Source organism: Felis catus, chromosome E1 (genome assembly GCF_018350175.1).
Source record: "Felis catus isolate Fca126 chromosome E1, F.catus_Fca126_mat1.0, whole genome shotgun sequence".
Lineage (NCBI taxonomy): Eukaryota > Metazoa > Chordata > Mammalia > Carnivora > Felidae > Felis > Felis catus.
In genome coordinates this window covers 50649799-50661884 of record NC_058381.1, presented here as the reverse complement: position 1 = coordinate 50661884, position 12086 = coordinate 50649799, and the positions used below count along the sequence as shown (strand labels likewise).

General features: G+C 44.3%; 1 protein-coding gene across 1 annotated transcript in view; it reads left to right on the top strand.

The window, feature by feature from the left end:
* Positions 1-9935: 9935 nt before the first annotated feature.
* The window catches only part of ABCA5 (ATP binding cassette subfamily A member 5), a 75510-nt gene continuing 73359 nt past the window's right edge, over positions 9936-12086 (top strand). The window contains exon 1 of the mRNA XM_023244816.2: positions 9936-10090. The gene's annotated coding sequence lies outside the window, so the exon portion shown is untranslated. The remainder of the gene's footprint in view (positions 10091-12086) is intronic.

Here is a 12086-nt window from a genome sequence, read left to right as displayed (position 1 = left end):
GCTTGGGGTTCTCTCTCTCCGTCAGCCCCTCTCCCCTGCTTATGCTCTCTCTCTCTCTCTAAAATAAAAACACATATAAAGGGGCATCTAGGTAGCTCAGTTGGTTGAGCATCTGACTTCAGCTCAGGTCATGATCTCGCAATTCATGAGTTCAAGTTCCACATCGGGCTTGCTGTTGTCGGCAAAGAGCCTGCTTCAGATCCTCTGTCCCTTTCTCTCTGCCCTCCCCCACTTACACTTTCTCAAAAATTAATAAAACATTAAAATAATTTTTTAAATATATGTATATATTCATTAAGAGAACTAATAAATCATTAAAGTCTTATTTTTTCAAATATTTCTATTTTTAATCTTATCTTGTTCTTTCACTTATTTTTTATCTTATATTCTTTCTTTTATGTTTTTAACCATTTTATTTTTTGTAGCCATTTAAGGTTGTTTTATTAACAGAAATTATTTGGACACAGAATTATTTTCAATTTGGGGTATCTGCTGACTCTCCCTTGTGGTGGATTCATCTCTTGTGCACCATGCACACATACTGAGAGCTTATCTTCAGTGAAGATAGTTTATTCTGTGGGATTCTTTTGTGCCCTGAATTGTGCAAATATCCTACACATTTTCATATTTGCTTCTCCAGGAGGTTGGCACTTTCTGTTTTTAAGCCTTTGCTTCTGTTTTCAAATGCTAATGTAAAACTCGATTTCCATAGACCAGGGACTTCCAATTTTCGTGGGGACTCTTGCCCTCCACCTCTACCCAATCTAGGCTACAGGGTAGATAGCTTCTTGGCAACTTCGGCTTCAAGAAGAGAAAACCTCTTTAAGGCCACAATTTATGCGGGAATTTTAGTTCCAGCTCCTCATTAAGTGGCTCTAGGACCTTACTTCTTGGTCCTGCATGAGGTCAAAACCTTAACTCCTGGCTCTTACTACTATAGCTTTGAATTTCTTTGTCATTTCTGGTATCTGAAGCTTTTACTCTCTCAATTTTGAACTCAGCTTTATAGTTTCAAATAGTTATATTCTATCCATTATTTCATCTTTTTTCAATGTTTATTTACTTGACAGAGAGAGAGAGAGAGAGACGGAGTGTGAGTGGGAGAGGGGCAGAGAGAGAGGGAGACACAGAATCCAAAGCAGGCTCCAGCCCCTTAGCTATCAGCAGAGTCTGAAGCGGGGCCCGAACTCATAAACCATAAGGTCATGACCTAAGCTGAAGTTGGATGCTTAACCAACTGAGCCACCCAGGAGCTCTTCTTTTTTTTTTTTTTTTTTTGAGAGAGAGATAGAGAGAGAAAGGGCACAAGTGAGCAAGAGGCAGATAGAGAGGGATAGAATCCTGGGTGGGGCAGAGAGAGAGAGAGAGAGAGAGAGAGAGAGAGAGAGAGAGAAGCGATACTCACCAGAAGTGGGGCTCCAACTCACCCAAAGCAGGGCTCGTGCTCACCTGATGTGGGACTTGAACTCATGAACTGTGAGATCATGACCTGAGCCAATGTCAGATGCTTAATGATTGAGCCACCCAGATGCCCTATCCATTATTTCTATACATTTGGGGGAGGTGGGGTCTCACACCATGACTGTCATTTCTAGGTGGAAAAATGCTTTGGTTCCCCAGGCCTGGCTAATGAATTTCATCCAAATTATCCAAGAGACTTTCCCTACGAATCATCATCTCATTTTTCATTCTTAGAGTTTTTGGCAGCAATCTTAGGGGGATTAGCATTCAGATCAACTCGATAAGTAATACTGTGCTAAATGCTTTAAGACATATAAAGATGACTCAGGTAGTCTCCACACTCAAAAGGCAAACACTATATAGTAGGGAGATTAAGAAATGTTCATAAATAATCATGAGGCAGAAAGTCTGCAAGTACTAGAGAGATGCATATAGCTTTAGAATAGTGCATACTACATTTATTACCAAATAAACTACTGAGCTTGTGAAGAGAATGAAAAGAGAATCAGAAAAGGCATTTTCTCGTGGTAGTAACAGAAAACAAAATCACAGAAGAGGTCATAATTGAAACGTGTCTTGAAGAAGGAGTGGGATTCCTAAAGGTAATAATGGGGGAGGAAGTATTTGAAGGGAGAGAGTGACTCTTCCAAATTGAGGGAAAAATCATAAGCTTAGGTTAGGAGATGGGACAGTGGCGGGAATGTATCGGCAACAACAAGTAGTCCAGTTTGGCCGCTTAGGATGCTGGAATGCAGTATTATTAGAAAGCAAAAATAAAAAGAAATGGAAATAAAGCATGGCTGGGGATGGGGTGATACAAGATAAGCAGGTAGGTGCAGGTAATTAAATTTTAAATCTCTTACCGTCCCATTTATCCGAAAGGAAAAGATGTCGGGTTTATTTTTAAGGATACATTTAAGAACCAGGATAGCTTAAAATTTAGTCTGGGCAGTTTCTTCTTCCCCCTGTCCCAGCCTTCTGACTGGTTAGTTTCTAGTCCCCAGGATGGGAGAGACACTGAATCAGCATGTTTGTCTCTGAGGCATACGTGCGTCATCTAGTGGCCGCAGCAGGTAATCACAGGTAATCACAATTCCTCCCTATAGAAACACTTGTTTATTTTTCACTTGTTACTTATGTTATGGGTAGCTAATAAAAGTGGTCCAAGTTCTGACTGGAAAAGGAAACAAAGTGGTCTAAAACAGTATTGCTTGATCATTGGACTAAGAGATGTGGGATCGGATACAAATGGATTATAGACAAAGGGCTTATTCAGTATGAAACATTTGAAAATTTCACATCAGAGACTTAACATCAAATTGTATTTTGGAATGAACCATAGAGCCGGATCCACTTGAGTGTGAACAGAGAGTTGGGAATAAGAAATGAGGAAGAGGAAGAGGAAGAGGCCGAAATACTGTAGGACACAGTATTCTACTGGAGTATTGTCCTTCTCCTTTGCCTAACCCCTACTCAGCCTTCAGACCCTAATGTGAATTTCTGTGGACAATGTTCCTTCACCTCTCAGGTCTGTATTAGATGAATCACTTACCTCCTCCTACTGATCGCTGTGCCCATGATGCTACTGACCATATGGCACTGTTTCTCCTGCTTTTATCTATAGCCCTTCTTACAATTTAGGCTCCTTAGCAGGGGTGCCTGGGTGCCTCAGGTGGTGAAGTGTCTGACTTCGGCTCAGGTCATGATCTCATGGTTTGTGTGTTCCAGCCCCGTGTCGGGCTCTGTGCTGACAGCTCAGAGCCTGAAGCCTGCTTGGGATTCTGTGTCTCCCTCTCTTTCTCTGCCCCTCCCCTGCTCATGCTCTGTCTCTCTCCCTCTCAAGAATAAATAAACATAAAAAAAGATTTTTAACTCCTTAGCAGCTGGCTCCATGCCTGTCTCATTTTCTATTTTCTCCCTGATACTTAGGGAAGTACCTGACATATAATAGGCATCCCAACAAATATAATTTACAGAATGAATGGGCAGAGTAATGAAGAGAGTAACTGTGGAGAGAATGTATACGGAACAAATATTGAGAGTTAATATAGGTACAGCTTAAATGAAAAAAAAAAGACCATATTTTTAGGAACATTACTAGTAGAAAGAAAGCGTTTTTTTCTTCATCATATGTCGATTCCCTACCTGATGTCCATTTATTTGTAATCTCTGGTGCTTTATAACTTTCAAAATATTTAACTTCTCTCTGCTTTGGTGGGGGAAAAATAGTAGTCCACAGCTTGCATTGTCATTGATGAGATTAAATAAAAGGTGACACATAAGGCGCATACAGCAGCTCGTAGCCCATATTATGTGATTGATAGTTGATTTTATTTCACACACCGCATCTGAAAAAGTTCCTTGAAGCAACCCAGAGACGCAAAGATGGTAAATACTTTAAAAACATTTTTTTTTAAATTTTATTTTATTTTAGAGAGAGAGAGAGAGAGAGAGCAAGAGAGCAGGGAAGAGGAGCAGAGGAAGAGAGAGAGAACCTCAAGCAGGCTCCAAGCTCGATGCAGGGCTCGATCTCGCGACCGTGGGATCATGACCTGAGCTGAAATCAAGAGTCGGATGCTCAGTCAACTGAGCCACCCAGGTACATTTCACACATGGTGGACATTTTTTATCCTATCTCACAAGCTGGAAAACTAGTGACTACTCATTGTCCTTTCTATGGCGTAATGTTGCTACTTACATAGAGGGACAGAAGACCATAAAGGACACTTGGATGCTAAATAATAAAAGGGCTACACTGCAGAGAATGAAACTAAGTTGTAAGAGGCGTATTACATTTCTATTGCCGCTGTCACAGATAACCACAACCTTAGTGACTTAAAGCGGCATAAGTGTATCATCTGAAAGTTCTGTAGGCTAGAACACACAGTTCGCTCTGGGATAAAAATCAAGCGGTGGGCAGGCCTGCCTTTCTTTCTGGAGCTTCTCAGGGAGAGTCTGCTTCCTTGTCTTTTCTAGCTTCTAGAGGCCACCTAGCATTCTTTCCTCCAGCCTCAAAGCCAGCCACGGTGGGTTGAATCCTCACTTGGCATCACTCTGACCTCTTCTGCTTTTAAAGGGCCTTGTGATTACACGGGGTCCACCTGGATGATCCAGGATGATCTCCCTATTTTAAGGGCAGCTGATTAGCAAACCTGATCTTCTTTTTTCCGTGTAAAGTAACACATTCCCAGGTTCCAGGGATTAGTATGTGGGCATCTTTGGGTGGACCGGAGGCCGTGTTCTGCCTATTCCAGAGGGACAGTGAATTCCGAGGGGAATACCGGAAAGGGATCCCCCCAAGGATGAAAGGAAGGGGCAGGTATTTGTGGGCATAGTGTTTTCAGCTGGAAATGTCAGTAGCATGCTGCAGGCTATCGGACATATATTATTAACTTGCAGTGATTTGGGCAGACATTAAAACCTCTTGATGGTTCTCACATGGCTAAACCAGAATTGTACTTTGTTCTTCCTTTGTGCCTTTATTTTTCAATTTAAACCACTGGAGGGACTTTCATATACTTCTGTTAAATTTTATCTTTATATTTTAGTTCAGAGTTCCAAGTTGTTAATAAAATTTTGTTTCCTGGTTCTGTCTTCGGGACAGAACTTTGGCTACAATCATCCAACTGACTCCGAGTTTACCTAATTATATCAAGCCATTATTTTGGAGTCTCACCCACAAATATCATGAAAGACTGGATTAAACGCTGTCCTGAAATTAATTTGTATCATGAATATACAATCGTCATCTTAACTCAAAGATCAAAAAAAAAAGTGTAGTAGGACTTATCTTTAGTTTGGTTAGTCTGGTTCTCAACGGCCAGCAAACCCTCTTCTAAATGTTCACAAAATATATTTAACTATGAACTCTGAATTTTACTTTTCTGTTCTAAATCTTTTAGTGTCTATCTTTAAGCCATTTTTCAAAAGCAGGTGAGCTATTGCCTTTTTCATTTTTTACAGTTTCTCTGCCCTTACCAGTAACGGGTCTTAGATTACCCGTAAACAGCTGTGGGATGGAATTTGTGCCTGGAAACACGAACTTATTTGAAACAGATAGGTGCTTGGTTACTATTTCCTTCCCTCTCTCGAGTTTCAGTTCTTTCTCTACTTGGTTTCGCCTTTACCACCTTAAAGTCCGTGTTCCTTACTGAAGAAGGAAAGAACACACAGACCGAGTCTAATCTCCTTTTTAGCTTTTACACTGTTCGCATAGGTCAGTTGATAATTTTGTGTTTATAAAAATCTATGCAGGCTTATTTCTCTGTCCCCTCTATCATATTCTCCATGCTGGTGAAACTCATCTTCCCACGTTTCTCTCTTGAAGGTACCTGGTAACTTCAGCCATCAGTTTTCTGTATAGCACTTTATAGTTAGCACCAGCCACATCACAGAACAATGAGGCAAATATTACCTTCCCTTGGATGCTCTTTATTTATTTTGTTGTCTCTCAGAATAATTGTTGATTTCTTTACATTTTTTTGCTCACCTGCAAAGTTGGGGTTCTTGCTAAGCAAGAACATTAGGCACTCGATATACACTTGTGGGTTGGTGGATTTTGTTTTAAATATCAAATTTGGGTAGGTGTTCGTCAAATACTAATCTCCTTGACTAATTTTCCTGTTTGGTTTTTATTTTTTTAATGTTTTATTTTATTTTTGAGACACAGAGAGAGTATGAGCAGGGGAGGGGCAGAGAGAGAGGGAGACACAGAATCCAAAGCAGGCTCCAGGCTCTGAGCGGTCAGCACAGAGCCCGACACGGGGCTTGAACCCACGAACCGGGAGATCATGACCTGAGCCAAAGTCGGATGCCCAACCGACTGAGCCACCCAGGCACCCCCAATTTTCCTATTTGGAGAAACGCAAAGGAAGTAGAATACCTGAAATTCTTTGTAGAGCAATAAAACAGCAGTCATAATAACAGTAGTGGTAGTACTAAAAGCCAGACAAACTAAAACTACCTTTAGAAGTCATTCTCTTCTCCAACCTTCCACCCATGATTAATTCATCATTTCCCTAAGCTATGTGATAGCAACCTCAGCCACATTTGAGATGGTGTTTTGGAATTCTATTGCTAAAGAGGCAAGATTCGCTTTCTATTTTGTCACTCAACGCTGCTTCTTTATTTGTCTTGCCTTATTCTAGAAAAAGATTCTAATTTGAAACTCTTCTAAATTATACCTAACTTAAACCCTGAATTTAGAAACCACATCCCTTCTGTTGGCACTTTTTCTTTTTAGCTCGTAGAAATGGTGAATGTTTAAAAACAAGAAATTATAAAGAGTCCTTAATAGTAATAATTTACAAATGGTATATGTAATTTTCACTGTATCGATCATCATGCAAAATAATGTTCTGATGGGACATCAGGAAAAGGGTGGCGAGCCTCATTCTCTCTCTCTAGGCTAAATACTGTCAAAATTCTGGTTCGTCATTTATTCTGTTCAGCTAGGCAACTTGTTAAATCTCAGTCTCTGACTTCTATGATCTACGTATTCCCATGTGATTTATTTGTTTAGAAATCTGTTAATGAGATATGGGGATTTGAGTTGCCACTATGACAACCGAGCAATATGGCTTGTTTGCTATTTCCTAGATACAGAAACTTGGAAAGGAACATCTCTCCTGCAGCTGCTTATTTAGTAGCTACGGAAATTTAGATTGAGATTATGTGGCTAAATTGTTTACAAGGTACACAAAAACTTATAAACAGCTGGCTAAAAGAGACAATAAGATATGTTGTGGCCAATTTGTTTCTTTGTAGCCGTCTTTTTCTCTAGTGGTCTTAGTGTTCTCTCCCTATTATTCCCCGAACCATACTATCATCTTAATTTTGTGCTCCATTCTATAAGAAAAATTTAGTATCTCCTCTCTTTCTTTTGTTAGGTAGACGTTGTTGAGCGAGTGGTGAGATTTTGTGGGGATAATGACAATAATGTTTGCATACTCTCTACACGTGCTTTTTCATCAGTGCTGTTATCAGTAACAGATACTGCATACAATGATGCGTAAGATCTGGAAATTCAGATGGATACAAGAAAACATTCTTTGGGGCGCCTGGGTGGCTCAGTCGGTTAAGCGTCAGACTTTGGCTCGGGACATAATCTCACAGTTCCTGGGTTCAAGCCCCGTGTCAAGCTCTGTGCTGATGGTCCAGAGCCTGGAGCTTGCTTCAGATTCTGTGTCTCCCTCTCTCTCTCTGCCCCTCCCCCACTCACACTTTCTCTCAAAAATAAATAAACATTAACAAAAAAAAGAAGGGAGAAAATACTTTTTTTTTAAGGAACTGTCTTTTTTTAACATAAAGTTTATTTATTTTGAGAGAGAGAGGGAGAGTGTGAGTAAGGGAGGGGCAGAGAGAGAAAGGGAGAGAGAGAATCCCAAGCAGGGTCCACAATGTCAGAGAGAAGCCCGATCCCAGGAACTGAACTATGAGATCATGGCCGGAGCTGAAATCAAGTGTCAGACGCTTAACCTTAACCAACTAAGCCATCCAGGCACCCCTACAAGAAAAAACTCTTAATCCCAGACTACTTAGAATTTCATTAAAAGACAGTACATAAGTAACATGATATGAACAAGAGGGAAGCATGTGTGCAGTTGAGAGGAAAGTGAGATCATTTTGTATGGGGTGAGAAGAGTTTCAGAGAACTGGGTTCTGGTCTTGAAATAACAGTAGAAACCTTAGCAGACAGAATGAATGACAGAGAACCTTGTAAGAATTACAAACTCAGGAAATAAATCCCTAGAATAATGGTAGAAAAATGAGACTTCTGAAGTTAGAGCACGTTGAGGGTATTAGTGAGAAGTACAATTGCAGAGTTGAGATGAATATACATTTCAACAACACATTTTTACCAAGTTTATCTTTGGTCTTCACTTACATACTTGTCCACAAATCCTGGGCCACTAGGAATTCATTCTTGTGAATTTGTAATTAAAACGTCTTAGATATTTCAAAGGAGAAAAAATACATGGTTGAATAGTTTTCATTACCTGCCTTCTTCAGTTTTCTTGCATGGTTTCTAGAACATTCTATTTTTCCCTTGCCCCAATCCCACTGCCAGATTTTTTTTAATTTTTTTTTTCAACGTTTATTTATTTTTGGGACAGAGAGAGACAGAGCATGGACGGGGTAGGGGCAGAGAGAGGGGGAGACACAGAATCGGAAACAGGCTCCAGGCTCTGAGCCATCAGCCCAGAGCCCAACGCGGGGCTCGAACTCACGGACAGTGAGATCGTGACCTGGCTGAAGTGGGACGCCCAACCGACTGCGCCACCCAGGCGCCCCTCCACTGCCAGATTTTTAATCATCATGGGTTCTGCTAAAACTCTTTGAATTTCTCATTTAATCCATATTCAGTAGGATAAATAAAGCCTGATTCCTTGATTTTTTTTTTTTTTTTTTTTTTTTGGTAGAACTTAGCAGTGACTGTAGGAGAGATTTGGTTTAACTTTGAGAAACAGAAAAACAAAGATGTAAAAATACGCGACGTACACAGGATCAACAGAATTTTTAAAAAGCCTTTATATAGTTAAATTCCCCAGAGTAAGGAACTGTGTAAGAAATGTGACCATACAGAAATCTGTAGAGGAAAATACGTAACGCTGGAGTTGTGAGCTTTTCTTTCTTTTACAGTAACTTTTGACTCCCATTTAGGTCACTTCGGGCAGTAAAACTCAAAACACCGGTTTGTACCTTTAGCAAAAATAAGTGCGGCTTACAATCTCCCCCACAGATGCCCACGTGTCAGGCTGTTTGGAAAATTCAGGATCTGCCACATTCCCAGACTCTCCTAAGGGCAAGAAACTAAAGGCATCCTCAGTGTCCAGATGTCTCAGGTCGGTGTCCGATAGAGGAACGAGGCAGCAGTTAGGAGAATTGAGGACACTGCAACCCAGACACTGCGGCGGGGAAGAGTGGGAGCTGCAAAGTGAATGGAAATGCAGTCCTGGGAGAGAACCACTCAAAAGCAGGGAAACACACTAGAAAGGGTTCTTAAAACTAGACGCCACCGGGGAAACTGATGGGAGGGCCGCAGGTCAAGGGCACACGCTACTAGGTGTCAGAGTCTGGACTCAAACCCGAGTCCCTGACTTCAGGCTCCTTGTTTTGCCGGTGCCTCCGGGGAGAGCCTGGGGAGTTCTCCCAGGAACGTGCAAAACCCAGGCGACCCGGCCTCGGCTGCTGAGTGATCTAGGCTCTGCGGCTGGGGGCGCGCGCCTGTACGCGCGCGAGCTCGGGCCTCCTCGCGCCCCACTCGCCCCGCCCCCCCCGGAGCCCCGCCCCCAGGTGCGCCGGCCTCGCGGGCGCGATGGACCCCAGCCTGCGCCGGGGCGCGCCGAGCCGAACGACGGGAACGCGCGCGCCTGCAGATCCCCATCCTCCGGGAGCCCCGCCCCCAGGGGGCGTTCTTAGGCAGGAGGCGGAGCCTGGCTTCCGGCGCCGCGCGCTCCCCTCGCAGGCGCGTGGCCCGCCCTGCGGCTCTGGAGCGCACGGGAGGGCGCGCGCGCGCGCGCGGGGCCGCGCCCTCCCGCACACACTCCCGTTTGCAAGCTCCGTCACCCGCGCGGTCTCCACAGGCGGAGCGCGTCCCGGCCTGGCCGCGCTGCGGCTCGGCCCTGAGGTGAGGGGGGCCTGAGGCCCGCCGTGGGTGTTGAGGGGGGGGTTGGTGGATGTCGCCGCCGCCGCGGGAGTGACTGGCCGAGGGGAGGCCGGCGAGGGAGAGGGGCGGCGCGCAGGGGCCGGGGGGCGGGGGGGCGGCGGCCGAGCCGGCGCGCCGAGGGGGACCGCGGGAGCTCCCCGCGGGGAGGAAGCGCGGCTTGCGGCGGGCCGCGTGGGGGCCGCTGTGTCCCCGCCGGGGTGTCTCTCGCCCGGGCGGCGAGGGAGGGAAAATGCAGTGCGGGTTCGTTCCCCTTCCCCGCGCCCGGGCGCTCGGCGCCGCTCCTGACCGCGCGTGTCCCCCGGAGTTTGGGCGAGAGGAGAAGGCGCCGGGCTCAGGACGCGATCCCCGAGACTCGAGGAAGGGCTCCGGCGCCCAAATCGCCCCGCGTCCCAGAAGGCTGGTTAGGCGGGAGGCTTCGGTGCCTCGGCTTGAGTCGCTGGTGGCTGGAAGGGGGGCGGGGGGGGGGTGTCTGCCGTGCTCCCGAGGCTTCCCGAGCACACGTTTTTAGACAGATGAGTCTGAAAGAATGTGGACAGTCCTGTGCTTTCTGTCGGGGACGTGCTGTCGGAACAGAGGGGGAGGAAAAGATACGCGGGACTCCCCGCTGGGAGCCGGGCTCCTTGTCATCTCGTTTCATCCTGGCGGCACCCCTAGGAGGTGGGGCACAGGCGGAAAATGGGGCGCAGAGACGTTAAGTGCCTTATTAAGGTCTCAACTAGCAAAAAGGTGGACGTGAGATTTCCACCCGCGGATGCCTGACTCTAAATCCTGGGGCTTTATCCACCAGATTTTGTGCCCGCCCAAGAGAGCGATGTGATGGGTTATCTTCAGGGAAGACTCCATACAAGAAAACACTATTAGGGAGGACACTTAAGGCTCTTGGGACATTTGGGTTAAAATCAGACTACCTAACAAGGCAAACTGTTAAGGCATCAGTATGTGCTGTTCCGGTGTTGTTTCCCTTTAGACGGGGTTGGATGTAAGGAAGTCTTACGGTCGGGGTAAAAGCACATTTATTAACATTTTACGTGATCATTGGAGTGTCTTTCGTATTCCAGATACTACGTGGGAAGAGTACCAAGATGAATACGATTTATAAACTCTGCCCTTGAGTCAATTGAGAGGATGATCGTATAAAATAATTTTGTAATGTTCTACGAATTCGTAATCTTTACTAGCATGTGAATTAACTGGATTAGAATAGTTGTAAGCTCAAGCTTTTAGGAACCTGTTCCGCGTAAGAGGAGGGATGGGGTAATGCGTTCTGTGGGGGCCATTCCGTTGTTTTCAGCAAAAAAATAGTGTCATCAGATTTAGGCTAAATCACGTGGACGGTATTTTGTTTTATTATTACCCTCCCTTCGGTCAGTTTTAAAACATGCGAAGAGAGTATTTATGGCTTGTCCCCTGTGAAGTTAAATTTTACAGTGCTTTTATTAGTTGAGAAACCAGTGATGTAATTTGGCAGGAGTTTCTTTCACTTCATCTGCCAGATATGCTCTTAACCTCTCTTTCCAAAAAAATAAACCCTAAATACCAGATTCTGTTTGAGCTCTTACGGTTGAGATTTTTAAAGAAAACAAGAGTCCACCAGTTTAGGCCGAAATGGCCCATTGTTGAAATATTTAACGTTGCCTTAGGCATAGCTGTAGGTAGAAGGAATAGGAGGGATAGTGGGGCGTTTTGGAAATTTGTTCCGATTGGGGTTCAGTTTTTTCAGTGAAGTAGGAGCCAAGGTTTTAATCTGAGGGTGTGGCTGTTGGTAGAAGTGAGTGGAGGTTTGGGGATTGGGAGAACGAAGGAACTAGTGAAATATATGATTGCCAGGCAATTAAACAATTATTCTTAGGTATGAAAAACAAAGTAGAGGAAATGTAGGGTCCTATGTACGGGTGCACAAGATAAAGGTGCGTAATTTTGCTTACAAGGTATTTCACGACCCATCTCCATTACCTAG